General features: G+C 35.0%; 1 long non-coding RNA gene across 1 annotated transcript in view; it reads left to right on the top strand.

The window, feature by feature from the left end:
• The first annotated feature begins 9,018 nt into the window (after positions 1–9,018).
• The window catches only part of LOC140609910 (uncharacterized), a 228,578-nt gene continuing 220,435 nt past the window's right edge, over positions 9,019–17,161 (top strand). The window contains exon 1 of the long non-coding RNA XR_012011649.1: positions 9,019–9,470. This is a non-coding gene — a long non-coding RNA (uncharacterized lncRNA). The remainder of the gene's footprint in view (positions 9,471–17,161) is intronic.

Below are 17,161 nucleotides of genomic sequence, written 5' to 3'. Positions count from 1 at the left end.
TCAGCCCCCTGCTTAATTTTATATGAGGTTAGAATTTCTGCTTTCCTAAGTGATTTTTGAAAATACTCGTCATTGCTAATGCATTTTGAGATAGAAAAAAAAAAACACATTTTGTGTTTCTCAAATATTTTTCTTGGAGGCCGCTAATATTTCTATAGAGCTCATATTCAGTTTTCATTATTAAAAATAAACCTTAGTTGGGTACCTGGGTTGTTCAGTTGATTAGGCAGCCAACTCTTAATTTGGGCTCAGATCATAATCTCAAGGTAGTGAGGTGGCGCTGCCCGTCGGGCTACATACTCAGCAGGGAGTCTTCTTGAGGATTCTCTTTGCCCCTCCCCCACAGAGTATTTCCTCTCTCTTTCTTTCTAAAATAAATAAATAGATCTTAAAAGAAGTTTAAACCTTAGTAATATTGTGTGATATTTTTACCTTACTTCAGTTCATATGTATGCCAAACAAATTTTTAATTCTTTACAAAGAAACACCTAAAATCATATAAACAAAGGAGGTATAAACTGGCAAACAAATTTGGGAAAGGGGGAGAAAGAGAAAACAAATATTTCGTATCTTCTTAAGAACAAAACTAACTTTGTCACAATATACTTTTTAGGCTTATATAAAACATGGATATATTAAACAATTAAAATTAGACTCTGGCTTATCAGCTTTTATACACGATCTAGAGTATAAAAGTTTTACGGCTGACCATCACTTAATCTGTAAATTTAATATATAAACACATCATATAACTAGAAATAATGTGTGGTGCGAGATGGACTTAAACAGAAAGCAGACTTTTTCAAAAACTAAATTCTTAATTTAAGTTTGCATATTCTAAATTTCATGCAATGTTGGGCAAACATCTAAATCTGCTTTATATAACTACAAAATAACACTGCATCATTTTACAAAAGTCAAACATCAAATGACAACCCTATTTTAAGGACCAATCATTTCATAAGCCATAAAATGGATAAAATTGATTATTGATGATGATTTCATTCCTGTTTGAAAATAGAATCAAGTTTATTACCCTATGTTAATGTGTCAGGGCAACGCAGGGCTTCAGTAATTACACTGTGAGTATTTTATCTCTGAGTTATTAAACTTGTCTCTGCCTCCCTACACACTAATGTTAGAGGTTAATAGCAATGTTCTATTTTATCCAGTGCCTTACTTCACTTAAGGCAATGATGCATGGCTTTCATTAAAGCATGAAGCAAAAGGAATTGCAGAAAAAATTAACATCTAATTTCAGGGCAAAAGAGCCTTACAAAAGAAGAATACAATGGTGGTAATAATCTGCGTCAAGTTTAGCTAGGTATACAACATAGTTGTAAAATAACCCTATTTTGAATTTTATCACATAAAGGAGAACTTCAAATCACATTACAAGATTTCCAAAATGCCATCTCCAGTACTTTTAATACATGAATATCTGTTTAAAATATCAAGTAGAGGGGCACCTTGGTGGCCCACTCAGTTAAGCATCTTTCTTCAGCTCAGGTCATGTTCCCAGGGTCCTGAGATCAAGTCCTGAATCTGGCTCCCTGCTCAGTGGAGAGTCTCCTTCTCCCTCTGCCCCCTTCCTTCCCTTTGCTTTCTTTCTCTTACTCAAATAAACAAAATCTATAAATAAATAAATAGATAAATAAATAAATGAAATCAAGTACACAAAACACATGCTGTTGCCATCCAATCTGCTCTCAAGTTGTGCTTTTACCATTCTAATCAAGCGGGTTGCTTGATACAGTGGTTACCAGAATGATGCTGAAATAAAAGATGATGTAATTGGCCATGTATATATTTTAAATCCCATTTTATATTATCAGCCCTTATATTAACTATATTTTTACGTATGTCGAATGAAATTAGTTATTATTTGTCTTTTTGTAGGAAGTTATACGTTTTATTTTTTTAATGTTCAACAATAGTTCAATTCAGCATGTTTAGGAAATGCAATGTTTTTGTGCATTGAAGGATATAATGTAATTTCTGCCTCTGATAGCAGAATCTTTACTATTCTGGCCTTTACCCAGGTCAGTTTGTGTCACATCTCTGTTTACAACATTTTGATTGCATATTATTATCGTATTTTAATGATTACATTTGTTGTGAAATGCTTCTTTTAAGTGAAATCTTAGGTAAGAAGTCAAAAAATATGTAAAAGGATATTTGACTGAAAGTGGACGTCCTCTCACCCACAGGCATCCACTGCTCTGTGAGCATCACTGTGGATTAGCTTTTCCTATTTTTAATGTCTTTGTATAAATAGTCATAACATTATATACTCACATTAATTCTTCTGAAATTCATATATTTTGTTGAGTCTGTCAATAGCACATTTTATTTTATTGTTCATTAGTATTAATGAGTACATGAATATACCAAAGCTTAATTTTAATGATGGACAACTGTAGTGTTTCAAGTTTTTAACTATCATAAACAAAGCTGGTATAAACATTCTTCAACAAGTCATTCTATGAAAGTTCTTTGGTTATAAACTTAAAAATGGAATTCCTAGGTCCTTTATAAGACCTGCATGAGAAACTGCCAAACTGTTTTTCAACATGGTTGTACTTTTTTATACTCGCATCAGGAAAGTGTGTTTCAGTTGTTCTATCCTTGCTAACAGTTGGTGTTGCCTTTTTAATTGAAGCCATAATAGTGGCTATGGTGTAGTGTTTGCCAGTTTCTGTGATATAAATTCTCCTATCATGGGTTATTTCTAGTGCTTCTATGTGTGTGAGCATACAGTAGGCAAAAGATGTATACAATCTGCTCTTGTGGGCTAGTATAACTTGGCTTCGGCATACAGTTGCACACCCGTTAAATAAGTATACACTTAAGTACTGAGGTGCTTTGCATGCCTTTATGTGTATTTCTTATTTTGACACAGTGACCTTCCTTGAGGAAGGTCAATCTTAATTAAAACTGACATTTTTTTTTTTAAGATTTTGTATTTATGGAAGGGAACAATTCAGACTACCAGTTCAGTTTGCTGCCACTACAGTGATCCATGCTAAAAGGACAGTAGATTTACCTGTCCTTACTTTTTTCATGTCTGTGAAAATGCCAACAAAAGAAATAAGGCAAACACCTTGGTATTATTATGAAAATAGTTTTGACCTCACTGATCTCTTGAAAAAGAATCAAAGCCTCCTATGCATTCATGGACCACACTTTGCCAACTATAGCTCCAGGTTCATCGGAAATACTGGAAAATTTATATTATCCTGGCTGCCAGCTTACACTAAGTTACTACATCTTCTTAGTTTCTCTCTTTAGAAATGATTGAAACATTCAGGAAAGAAAAGAGGGAGAGAGATGATTGATATAAAAATAAAGTCAACAAAAAAATAAATAAATAAAGTCCACATAATTTAGGTTTATATTTCACTTTTCTCTCACTTCCATAAAGTTAACAACACTGTTTTATATAGGTATTATTAGTAAAAATACTTAAATATGAATTCTTAATACCTGCTAAATATCTATTAATTTTTAATATTTCATTTGAAGCTTATAGTTTGCTGTGAATTATTGCTCATATCAATGTAAAAATATTAAATCTGCAATATAAATGCAAAATGGAATTGATAATAAAATGTGCTCTTACTATGGAAAAGCAAAAATTCTACATAAGGAAAATGACCGACTGAAAATTAAAACTAAAAATTAAAATATTTTTAGAGAGACATCAATTTCCATGCAAAATACAATCACCTTATATAATGAACAACAAATAGAACAGATACAAATATTAATGATTTGAGGGGAATACTCTTTAAAGAAACTTTTCCAGGGTATCCCTGGGTGGCTCAGCGGTTTAGCGCCTGCCTTTGGCCCAGGACGTGATCCTGGAGTCCTGGGATCGAGTCCACGTGGGGCTCCCTGCATGGAGCCTGCTTCTCCCTCCTCCTGTGTCTCTGCCTTTCTTTCTCTCTATATCTATCATAAATAAATAAATCTTTTTTTTAAAAAAAGAAACTTTTCCAGGGCACCTGGGTGGCTCAGTCTGGCTAAGCATCTGCCTTCAGTTCAGATCATGGTCCTATGGTCCTGGGATCTAGCCTGAAGTCCGGCTCCCTGCCCAGTGGGAATCTGCTTCTCTCTCTCTCCCTCTTTCTTTGTCCCTACCCCCAACTCATGGGCCGCCTCCCTCTCTCTTATGCTCTCTCCCACATGCTTTCTCAAATAAGTAAATAATACATTTTTTTTAAAAAAGAAAAACTTTTCCAGCTACATTTTTATGTCATAATGTTATCATTTTTATATACAAACATTTTTCACATTAGAAAAAAAATAAAATTACTATTTAAATAAAAATATGACTAGATAACCTCTTTTACAGTGCTAACTTATAAATGGAAGTGTAGCAATACTTGGAGATAAAAGAGGACTAAATACTCAGAAATCATTAGCTGAGAAACATCATCTCATAGTGGGCAGAATGTTATAAAACTTCATTTAAATTTTTCTGTTTTGGACTGGTCTGTACTGGAACTATTTTGGATTATAAAACAAGGCAACTAATTAACAGGATATAAAACTCAGTAGTTTAGGAAGGCAAATATTAAAGCTCAGCAGGGTAAAACCAGAATCTAAAAATAATTAAATTATTCAACTAGATTTAAAATAGACTTTGACATTGTATTGTAAATCCTGAGAGCTGTTGGGTTGTTGCTATTGTTGTTATTGCTTTCCTCCTTTTTTCAAAGCTACTTCCTGACTTAAGCTTTGGTTGCCTAGCCATCTACTTAAAGATGACTATCTTGATTAATCACATTACCAGTCATGTGTTTTTCTATATGCCAACAATGGCATCTATAATGGTATAATCCTTCCAGACTTTCATGATGTTCTCTCTATTGGGGTTCTCTTTCATAGTGTTGACAATCCTTTCTATAGAGTACCATGCATAATGAGCCTTAAATGTCTTGACCCCCTGATCTAGAAGCTACATTATAGATATTGTGTTTGGGGAAAAAGTAGCCCACTGTAATGCCTTAAGTGTTCAACTTGTGGAATTCTGGATGGCCAGGAATATTTTCCAATATTAAAAGAACTTTTATTTTATTTATTTATTTATTTATTTTAAAAGAACTTTTAAAAGCAGTCCCTTATTGGCAAGTTACTTTCAGACTTCAGGGACAAAGCGTTGATGGAACTAATCAGAAAGAAGGCTCTTGCTGTCCGGGCCTTCCTGTTGTACAACCAAAAGACTAACAGCTTGTGTTAGCCTTTCCTTCACTGCTGGGGGGGGGGTGGGGGGGTGGGGGGGTAGTAGTTTTATAGATAAAGGCAGCCCTCATCATAAACTTGACTGCATTCGCACAAAACTGTAGAGTTAGCCTGTCCCTCCCTGCCTTAAATCTTGATGCTTGCTTCTCTTCCTTACTAAGTGTACTTTGTCATTTTTTCCACAATAAGTCACTTTCATCTGCTTTATAATCCTGTTCAGGCAAATATCCTTGTTCCTCGATGATTTTCTTCAAGACATCTGGGAATTCATCTTCTACCTCTTGACATATATTTTACACCAAAACTCTTTCTAAAATATCAAACCATCCTTTGCTGGCATTAAATTCTCCAGCCTTAGAACTTTCATTTTCTTTTTGCTTTAACATGTATAATGACTTCACCTATTCTCCAATCATATTGGAAACTATAGATAGACCTTCCTTGTAGCAATCCTGCACCCAATTAAAAGCTGCATTTTCAATATGAGATAAAAAGGTATTTCATAAAAAATTCAAGGTTTTCACACCTGCTGGTGTAGCTGAAGTAACAACTTCACAAATTTTATTTTATTTTTTTGTTTACAATGGTCCTTAATACTGTTTTAATTTATTTTAAAATGGCAGTCAACAGCAGCTGCAGATCTAAATATATGGAGCATATCAAGAATCTAACTTTTTCTTGGAATGTCATGACTTTTCTCTGCTTCTTGGGAGCACTTCCAGGATCACTACTGGCACTTTATGTAGGTCCTGTGGTGTTATTCAAGATTTATGGTATTGCACTAAACATGATGAAAAATACCTGAGAACCACAAGAGATTTTTTACTGCAGTATCCAATTTACAGCAAAGATGGACTGCTCATTCAGAGATGATTAGTATCAACAGCATTTTAAGCAATACTCAACACTTGAGCTCACCACAATAGCAACAGGAGGTGGCTACAAAATTATTATAAAAGTAATACAGTATTTACTAGAGTTGATTTTATGCAGTTATGATTTTATACTGCATCTTTACATTTGTTTACATTCCTCTCAACTGCAAATGGTGCCTTGTATTTTAACTCTTTACAATAGATATGTATATATTTTATGATAGTAAATGACAAACTTTATCTACATGTATTTTATGCACTCATGACTTATATTTCTCTTATTTTTTTCAATATTTCTAGGCTATGTGGTTCATCTCTGAGTTTTTCAAATTGTCAAAAATCTCCTCAAATTTTTCCCATACAATTATTGAAAAAAAATCTGGGTGTAAGTGGATCCACATAGTTCTGACCCATATTGTTAAGTTTCAGCTGTACAGAGTTCTTCTGAAGAACCAATGATTGGAAATATAGATCATTCCTATTTTATATTACATATGTATTAACATTAGCTCTTTTTTTTTTTTTTTTTTTTTACATTTATGTCAGTGACAAGAACAGGGATCAGCCGACCAATGCCTCCGTATCAAATGCAGCCCTCTATTTTTACATGGCCTGCAGGCTAAAAATGTTTCTTATAATTGTGGATAGTTGTAGAAATAGAAAAAAGAAAGTACTTCATGACAGATGAAAATTATATGAAATTGAAATTTCAGAGTCCATGATTGAAATTTTATCGAAGCACAGCCATGCACATTCATGTAAATTTTTTTCTGTAGCTGCTTTTGCATTATGATAGCAGAACTGAGTAGCAACAGATGCCAGATGGCCTGCAAAGTTGAAAATATTTACTATTTGGCCCTTTATGGGAAAAGTTTAGCAACTTCTGATTTAAAATATCAGAAATTATATTAATAAAATAATATTTTTTAAGTAGTGAGTCATGCTTTCATTATAAAGCTGAAATAATTCTCATAAATCCTCTCCATAGCTGCTTGACTCATCTAAGCTCCTTCTCTAAAGTAGAACTCATCTAATATTAGAACATAATACTTGAGAGATAGAAGTGAAAACCAATATATCTTCAGCATTTGAAATTACTACATACTTAGACATTGAAGGGAAGTATTCCATTTTAATAATTAGAACAACTCTAAAGCAAATCCCTATCCCTCATCAATATATGGAGAAACTAAGGCTCAAAGGAATCAAACAGATAAATGATGGCATCTGGGCTTGAATTTAGACAACTAATTCTGGAGCCAATATTCAGTTATTGCATAGACTGCTCCAATGTGATTAGAGGGCAGTTCCTAAATGCTCCCTTTATCTATTGTCCCTCAAATTTCACTGAAAGAGATGGAGTACTTTTATCAAAAACATATAATGAAATATTTTGTATAAGAATAAAGGACAATTATGTATATTTAAATTTAAAAAATATTTTACTTATTTATTAGAGAGAACAAGCAGGAGGAGCAGCAGAGGGAAAGGGAGAAACTGACTCTCCATGGAGAAGGAAGCCTGATGTAGGGCTCAATCCAGGGACCCTAGTATCATGACCTAAGCCAAAGGTAGACACTTAACTGATGGAGCCAATCAGGCACCCCTACCACATATTTAATATATTTGGATCATTAATTTAGTAAAACACTAAGGATAAAACAGATGTTATGACCTGCTGGGTGCCTCTCCCAACCTGAAACAATGTTTCTACTTCCACACATTCATCATTTTCAAAAATTTTAAATTGCATTTTTATCTCAAATATCATATTGTATTATTTGCCAAACATTTAAAGTTAAATCAATTATCTATTTTGCTATATAAGATTGCATTAATAAAAGAGAGTATAGGAGGGTGAAGGGGGAGATCAGGGGAAGAAGGGACAGGGTAAGGAACAGAGAAAGGAATTGGAAAGGATGAGGAAAAGAAAGGAAAAAAAAAAAGCACCATATCTCAGTAGCTTAAAAAACAACAGAGGTTTATGTCTCTCTCAAATTTGTTAGAGCCAGCGGCAAGTCAGCTGCAATTCTACACCATAAGACTGTTCCTTCCGGAACTCATGCTGAACAAATAGTACCAATTAGTGATACACCATTCTGGAAGCAGAAAGAAAAGAGCAAGAAAGCTGATGGAGACTTACAAGACTGCTTAGAGCATCTTCTTGTGGCATAAACCACATGTGCTCACATCATTTGGCAACCCCAAAGTCAGTGTGTGGGACTGTATGATTCTTTTTCAGGGAAGGGATAATTGAAAATGATAATGTAGTCTATCAGAATGCCATACTATATATACCATTCCACATTTGTTGATAGAATATTACATTTTTAGTATGTAATATTTATATCCATGTTGATATTTCATTCATCTACTGTATAGAATTCCATTATAAGAACAATTAATTGTTCCAGTTTATTGCTATAAGAAAATACCCCCACAGCTATGTACATTATTGTACATATCTGCTTTGTACACAGTCAGAGTATTTTCTGGACACATATCTAGATGTGGAGTTTCTGATCCCTGGGATGTGGGCACCTTAAATATTGCTAAATTAATCTCCTAATTTGTTAAAATAGCTTTCCCTATTTTATTTTCTCTTTTTCTAAACCATTCATATAAAATTTTTATCTGTTTTATGGGTGATAGGACTTCTTTTTCTGCAAATTGTTTATGTCTACCCTTCTTCATTATTCTTTTATATTATTTTTCTTTTAAACTTTTTGGGCTTTCAATATATCCTGGATACTACTGCTTTATCAGGTTTGAGTTTTGCAAATAAGCTGTCATATTATTTATCATTTTGCCTTGTTGTGGTGTTATTTGTTATGCAGAAAGTTTCAAATATCAATTTAATGAATCTACTTCTTTCTTTCTTTCTTTCTTTCAGTAAGCTCTACACCCGAAGTAGGGCTGGAACCCACAACACCCAAGATGAAGTCACACACTCCACCTACTGAGCCAACCAAGCACCCTAACTTTTTTCTTTACTGAGTTGAGCCTATGAGAGTGTTGGAAGTGTCTTGCTCTCCTCTTTTCAAAAAAAAATTTTTTTCTTCTGAAAATTCTTAAATTATAATTTTCTTATCTAATTTCCAATCATTAATCCATTTGGAATTAATCATTATACATGTCTTGAGATGGAAGAATCTGGTTTTTTCTTTATCCAAATGGAGAAATCGGGGGAGCTGAGAAGATGGCGGAGGAGTGGAGTCCCCAAGTAACCTGGACCCACCAACCTACTGGGATAACTTTCAAAGCATCCTGAAAACCTAGGAATTCGACCTGAGATCTAAAGAGAGAACAGCTGGACCGCTACAGAGAGAAGGCTTTGCTTCTAACCAGGTAGGAAGGCAGAAAAAAATAAAAAAGCATCCAGTGGGGGAGGGGCCAGACGAGGAGCCAGGCTGAGGGGGGCTGGGAGCCTCGGGACAGGGGAGCCCTGGCCCGGAGACATGGGAACTTTAAAAATCTGCCCCGATTCTTCCCAGACGGAAAGGCGCTCGCAGGGAATAGGATCCTAGGAGGGGCAGTGGGGCCCCCAAGTTCCTGTGGTCACTAACAGAGGAGTTGCCCCCAGGGGAGAGCACCCCACACAAGTTCCAAGGGAAGTCGAGGGGTTTACAGTATACAGAAACTGAGGGTACCCCTCCTATTTTTTTTTCTTCCTTTTTCCAGTACAACTCATTTTTATATCAGACTGTAAATTTCCGATTTTTTCTCTTTTCCCACCTTAACTACAATATTTTACTACCTCTTCATTTTTAAGATTCATTTTGACTTTCATATTTCTACAGTTACAGATCCTAGATCTATTTTCCACTTCTAGATTCCCTTCAACATAGTCAATTTTGGGAGATATACGAGATATGTTGTTTTGTTTTGTGTTTTTTGTTTCCTCTGCCTCATTCTGTTTTACAATGTCGGAAGTTAATACCTTCTGAAACATAATCAGCGTGTACCAAGAACCAAGTGGTATACCGTGCTGGTTCATTCTGTGAGATTCCTCATTCCCATTCTGCCCCCCTCTTTTATCTCATTTATATTTTGGTGGCCAATGGTGGGGCCCTCTACAAGTATTTCTGGTTTGTATGAATTTGGGACTGGAGATCTTCTAACATACAGAACTTAATATACTCAGAAACAAGAGGATCACCCTCTAGAACCCCTCAGGTAGACTACATCCTCCCTCCACTACAACTTCTTCACCACCACCATCTCCCAGCACCCCCCCCCCTTTTTTTCTTTTTCTTTTTTTTTTTTTCTCTTCTTCTTTGGGATTCTTGGCATTTGATTTTTACTACTTTGTTTTAAAATTTGTTTTTCACTTTAATGGTCTTTTTGTTTTATATCATTCTGATCTTTGTTTTCAATTTCTGGTCTCTGACCTGGGCAGAATCATCTAGGGTGAAATTCACTTAGGTCATGGAAAATATTTTTAACTTAGCCCGCTCATACAGTTACTCTGCACTGAGCAAAATGACTAGAAAGAAGGACTCACCACAAAAGAAAGAATCAGAAACAGTACTCTCTGCCACAGAGTTACAAAATTTGGATTAAATTTGATGTCAGAAATCCAATTCAGAAGCACAATTATAAAGCTACTGGTGGCTCTGGAAAAAAGCATAAAGGAATCAAGAGACTTCTTGACTGCAGAACTTAGATCTAATCAGACCGAAATTAAAAATCAATTAAATGAGATGCAACCCAAACAGGGGGTCCTAATGATGAGGGTTAATGAGGTGGAAAAAAGAGTGATCAACATAGAAGACAAGTTGATGGCAAGGAAGGAAGCTGAGGAAAAAAGATAAAAACAATTAAAAGACAATGAGGAATGATTAAGGGAAATAAATGACAGCCTCAGAAGGAAAAATCTATGTATAATTGGGGTTCCAGAGGGCACCGAGAGGGACAGAGTACCAGAAAGCATATTTGAACAAATCATAGCTGAGAACTTCCCTAATTTGGGAAGGGAAACAGGCATTCAGATCTAGGAGATAGAGAAGTCCCCTCCTAAAATCAATAAAAATCTTCAGCACCTCGACATTTAGTAGTGAAACTTGCAAATTCCAGAGATAAAGAGAAAATCCTTAGGACAGCAAGAAACAAGAGATCCCTAACTTATATGGGGAGAAAATCAGATTAATAGCAGACCTCTCCACAGAGACCAGACAGGCCAGAAAGGGCTGGCAGGATATATTCAGGGTCCTAAATGAGAAGAACCTGCAGCCAAGAATACTTTATCCAGCGAGGCTTTCATTCAGAATAGAAGGAGAGATAAAGAACTTCCAAGATAGGCAGAAACTGAAAGAATATGTGACCACCAAACCAACTCTTCAAGAAATATTAAGAGAGACGCTGTAAAAGAAAGAGGAAGCCCAAGAAATAGTCCACAAAAACAGGGACTGAATAGGATTACAATGATGCTAAATTCATATCTTTCAATAGTAACTCTGAATGTGAATGGACTAAATGACCCCATCAAAAGATGCAGGGTTTCAGACTGGATAAAAAAACAAGACCCATCTATTTGCTGTCTACAAGAGATTCATTTTAGATCTAAGGACATCAACAGCCTGAAAATGAAAGGTTGGAGAACCATTTACCATTCAAATGGGCCTCAAAAGAAAGCTGGGGTAGCCATCCTCATATCAGATAAATTAAAGTTTATCCTAAAGACTATAGTAAGAGATGAAGAGGGACACTATATCATACTTAAAGGATCAACCCAACAATAGGACCTAGCAATCATGAATATTTATGCCCCTAATGGGGGAGCTACCAAGTGTATCAATCAATTAATTACCAAAGTAAAGACATAATTAGGTAATAATACACTAATACTAATCAGGTCTCAACCGATAGCAAAAAATTGAGATTGTCCCCTGCGTATTTTCAGACCATAATGCTTTGAAACTTGAACTCAATCACAAGAATAAATTTGAAAGAAACTCAAACTCGTGGAGGTTAAAGAGCATCCTGCTAAAGGATGAATGGGTCAAGCAGGAAATTAGAGAAGAATTTAAAAGATTCATGGAAACTAATGAGAATGAAGATACAACCATTCAAAATCTTTTGGATACAGCAAAAGCAGTTCTAAGAGAGAAATACATCGCAATACAAGCATCCCTCAAAAAATTGGATAAAACTCAAATACACAAGCTAACCTTGCACCTAAAGGAACTGGAAAAAGAACAGCAAATAAAGCCTACACCAAGCAGAAGAAAAGAGTTAATAAATATTCGAGCAGAACTCAATGAATAGAGAGAGACCAGAAGAACTGTAGAACAGATCAACAAAACCAAGAGTTGGTTCTTGAAAGAATTAACAAGATAGATAAACCATTAGCCAGCCTTATTAAAAACAAAAGAGAAGAGACTCAAATTAATGAAATCATGAATGTAAAAGGAGAAATCACAACCAATACCACGGAAATACAAATGATTTTAAAAACATATTATGAGAAGCTATACGCCAATAAGCAATTGCCTTTTCTAGGCAGTCTAGAAGAAATGCACACATTTCTGGGAAACCACAAACTACCAAAACTGGAACAGGAAGAGCTAGAAAACTTGAACGGGCCAATAACCAGGGAGGAAATTAAAGCTGTCATCAAAAAACCTCCCAAGACACAGAAGCCCAAGGCCAGATGGCTTCCCACGGGAATTCTATCAAACGTTTAAAGAAGAAACCATACCTATTCTGCTAAAGATGTTCCGAAAGATCGAAAGGGATGGAATACTTCCAAACTCATTCTATGAGGCCAGCATCACCTTAATTCTAAAACCAGACAAAGACTCCACCAAAAAGGAGAATTATAGAACAATATCCCTGATGAACACAGATTCAAAAATTCTCAACAAGATACTAGCTGATAGGATCCAATAGTAGATTAAGAAGATTATTCACTATGACCAAGAACTTATTAAACTCAACAGCAAAGAAACAAATAATCCAGTCATGAAATGAGCAAAAGACATGAACAGAAATTTCACTAAAGAAGACATACACATGACCAATAAGCACATGAGAAAATGCTCTGCATCACTTGCCATCAGGGAAATACAGATCAAAACCACAATGAGATACCACCTCACACCAGTGAGAATGGCGAAAATTAACAAGACAGGGAACAACAAATTTTGGAGAGGATGTGGAAAAAGGGGAACCCTCTTCACTGTTGGTGGGAATGTGAACTGGTGTAGGCACTAATGGAAAACTGTGTGGAGGTTCCTCAGAGTTAAAAATAGAGCTACCCTACGACCCAGCAATTGCACTACTAGGGATTTATCCCAAAGATACAGATACAGTGAAAGACCAAGACACCTGCACCCTGATGTTCAAACTGCAGTGTCCACAATAGCCAAACTATGGAAGGAGCCTCGGTGTCCATCAAAAGATGAATGGATAAAGAAGATGTGGTTTATGTATACAATGGAATATTACTCAGCTATTAGAAACGACAAATACCCACCATTTGCTTTGACGTGGAGGGACCTGGAGGGTATTACGCGGAGTGAAGTAAGTCAGTCGGAGAAGGACAAACATTATATGGTCTCATTAATTTGGGGAATATAAAAAATAGTGAAAGGGATTAATGGGGAAAGGAGAGAAATGAGTGGGAAATATCAGAGAGGGTGACGGAACGTGAGAGACTCCTAACTCTGGGAAATGAACAAGGAGTAGTAGAAGGGGAGGTTGGCAGGGGGATGGGGTGACTGGGTGACGGGCACTGAAGGGGGCACTTAAGAGAATGAGCACTGGGTGTTAAGCTATATGTTGGCAAATTAAACTCCAATAAAAAAATATACAGAAAAACCCAAATGGGAAATCATAGACCAACACCATTTATTAAGTAGTCCACCTTATTTAAATATAAAGATTGTATTAGTATGTAAATTATATAGATCTTAATCTTTTTAAGTTTCTGTTACTGGAAAGTTTGATAAATGCCTGTGAAAGCACTTTAGTCTTTTTTCAGGAGTTATTTATGAGAGAGAGAGAGCACATGAGGGGTGGGGCAGAGAGAGAGAGAGAGAGAGAGAGAGAAAATCTCATGCAGACTCCCTCCCGTGTGGAGCCCAAACGCAGGGCTTGATCTCACAACTCTTGAGATCATGACCTGAGCCAAAATCAAGAGTTGGATGCTTAACCAACTGAGCCACCTGGGCACCCCTACTTTACTCTTTGAAGAATTTTTTTTCCAACTCAATAATTTGTGATTTTATCACATTTTCTATCTATTGAGTCATTTGGCAATTTACATCATTCTAGAAAAAGCAACTGCTGCTTCTATATTTTCATACTTAGTGGCTAGAAATTGTTCATGAGCTTTTTAAAAATGTGTCTTTTTCCTTTGAATAGTCCACATTCGTTTTGTTCTTAAATTTGAAATTATGGGGCACCTGGGTGGTTCATTCATTTAAGCCTCTGCCTTCAGCTCAGGTCATGATCCCAGAGTCCTGTGATTGAGTCCTGCATCAGACTCCATGCTGGATGGGGAGTCTGCTTCTTACCCTACCCACTCTGCTTCTGCTCTCTCTCAAATAAATAAAATCTTTAAAAAATATTGAAATTATGACTCATTAATTTTTATGAATTTTGGTAAATGTCTACTTTGTGAAGGTTTTTAAAATCAACTTCTGGTTTTGTTTAATTTATAATTTTCTGCTCTTTATTATTTTCTTTCTTCTCAAGTAAAATTTATTTTGTTGTTCTTTTCCTAATTTCTTGAGTTGAAGACTTATGATTTTCTTAGGATTTCCATATCTCTATCAATAATTCTGGAGTGTCTCTTTAAGTTGTTAAACATGTTTATACATTTTTTATTTCTATATTATAGTTCATCCTAACTTAATTGAACCATGGCAAGAAATTCTGGTATATTTTATATCTACTATCTGCAATTCATGTATACTGTTTATATGCAACGCATGGTCATTTTTTATAAATGTTCCCTACAGTACTCAAAATAATGTATATTTCATATGCATACACATGCATACACACACTGAAACTGGTTAATTTTGTTGATATTTTTGCATATTTAATTAGTTGATTAATTATTTTTAAATATTTTATTTATTTATTCATGAGAGGCACAGAGAGAGAGTCAGAGATATAGGCAGAGGGCACCACCCAGGTGCCCTTTAATGTCAGTTTTTCTTTAATATATTTTAAGGCAATAGTACTTCCTGTGTATAAGTATATAATGAAAATCTTATCTTCTTGCAGGAGCATTCATTTTATTATAAAGAATCATTCTGCTTTATCTATATTAAACATTTTATTTTAAGTTCTGGTTTATCTAATATTGATAATGCTACAGTTTGCTTGGTTACTATTTGGTAAAAATTCTGGAGTTCATATCACAGCTCAATTATTTATTAGCTGGAAGAATGAATAAATTTTAAAAATATTCTATACTCCATTTTCTTCTTCTGGACTAGAAAAATAAAAGAAAAGCTATCTCTTAGAGTTTTGGGGCTTAGGGGCAAAGTCAATAGATACTATATTTGTAGGGTATGTCTATTTCATCTCATTCATTGTTAACATTCATTTTATAAATGAAATAAATATTAATGAATATTAATAATCATGTTAAATGTTAAATAATATTATATTAAATACTATTTAAATTAAATATTATTATTTAATGTAAATTAAATATTATTATTTAACATTTCAATATATTCATGTTAAATGTTAAATAATGTTATTATTATTTAACATTTCATCTTAATAATGTTTTATTCCATTGGTTTTCTTTGATTTTTATTGCTTTAAGCAGCATATTGCTAGAATTTTTTTTTCTAAGAATGAGGGAAAATGTGACTTTTTTGATAATTTATTAATTTGTGTGTGTGAGAGAAAGTGCATGAGTTCAAGGAAGGGGCAGAGGGAGAGGAAGAAGCAGACTCCCTTCTTGAGTAGGGTGACAGATGTGAGAGGCTCAGTCCCAGGACCCTGAGATCATGACCTGAGCCAAAGACAGATGCTTAACCAACTGAGCCACCCAAGTACCCCTAGAATTTTTAAAAATATGTTATAATCTTTCCAATAATTGGTGAATTTAATTTGTGCCTATATTTAGAAGTCTTTGAAGTATCCTCATAAATATCATTCCATTTCCTGTTGGAGGTATGGAAGAATGGAGAAATAAAATAATGTGCTAAAATCTGGTATTGAGGACACAGTTAAGTAAGACGACCAAGATGGGTTTCCTAACACTAAATCCTATAATTAGGTAAAATTCCCACCTAGAAATGACAGTATTTGTCTGGAATGGTTTATTCTTAATGACTGTGATAACTTTAAAAACAAAAACAAAAATAAAAAGGGCACAACCAAGGCGATCATGTTCAAATTATTCTTTGTAAGTAAAGAAAAATAAACAGGTTGAATGAGTACAGAAAAAGAAAAAACATTTATTTATTTATATATTTTTAAAGATTTATTTACTTATTTAAGAGAGAGAGGGAGAAAGCATGCAAAGGGCAGGAGCAGAGGGAGAGGGAGAGAGAGTCTTAAGTAGACTCTAGACTGAGCGCAGAGTCCAACAGGAGGGTCTCGATCTCACAACCCTGAGATTATGAACTGATCTAAACCAGGAGTCAGAGGCTCACTGATTGCACCACCCAGGTGCTCCAAACATGTATATTCATAAGAACTGAACTACATTCACAGTTAAGGAATCATACCATGTGAAGAAGAAACATTCTCCTGAAATACCACTTGTTATGATTACTTTTTAAAATTATGTTATTTGACTTCATATTTATCATCATTTTGGTTTGTTAGATTTTTTTGTTTTTTTTAAGATTTTATTTATTTATTCATGAGAGACACATAGAAGACAAAGACACAGGCAGAGGGAGAAGCAGGCTCCATGCAGGGAACCTGATGTGTGACTTGATCCCGGATTTCCAGGATCACATCCTGGGCTGAGGGCAGCGCTAAACCACTGAGCCCCCCGGGCTGCCCTAGTTTGTTGGTTTTATCCCCATTCCCTTTTTTCTGTGTTACTAAACTCTCTA

This window comes from Canis lupus, chromosome 2 (assembly GCF_048164855.1).
Source record: "Canis lupus baileyi chromosome 2, mCanLup2.hap1, whole genome shotgun sequence".
Classification (NCBI taxonomy): domain Eukaryota; kingdom Metazoa; phylum Chordata; class Mammalia; order Carnivora; family Canidae; genus Canis; species Canis lupus.
Note: the sequence above shows the minus strand (reverse complement) of the source record. Positions and strands in the feature narration are given on the sequence as shown.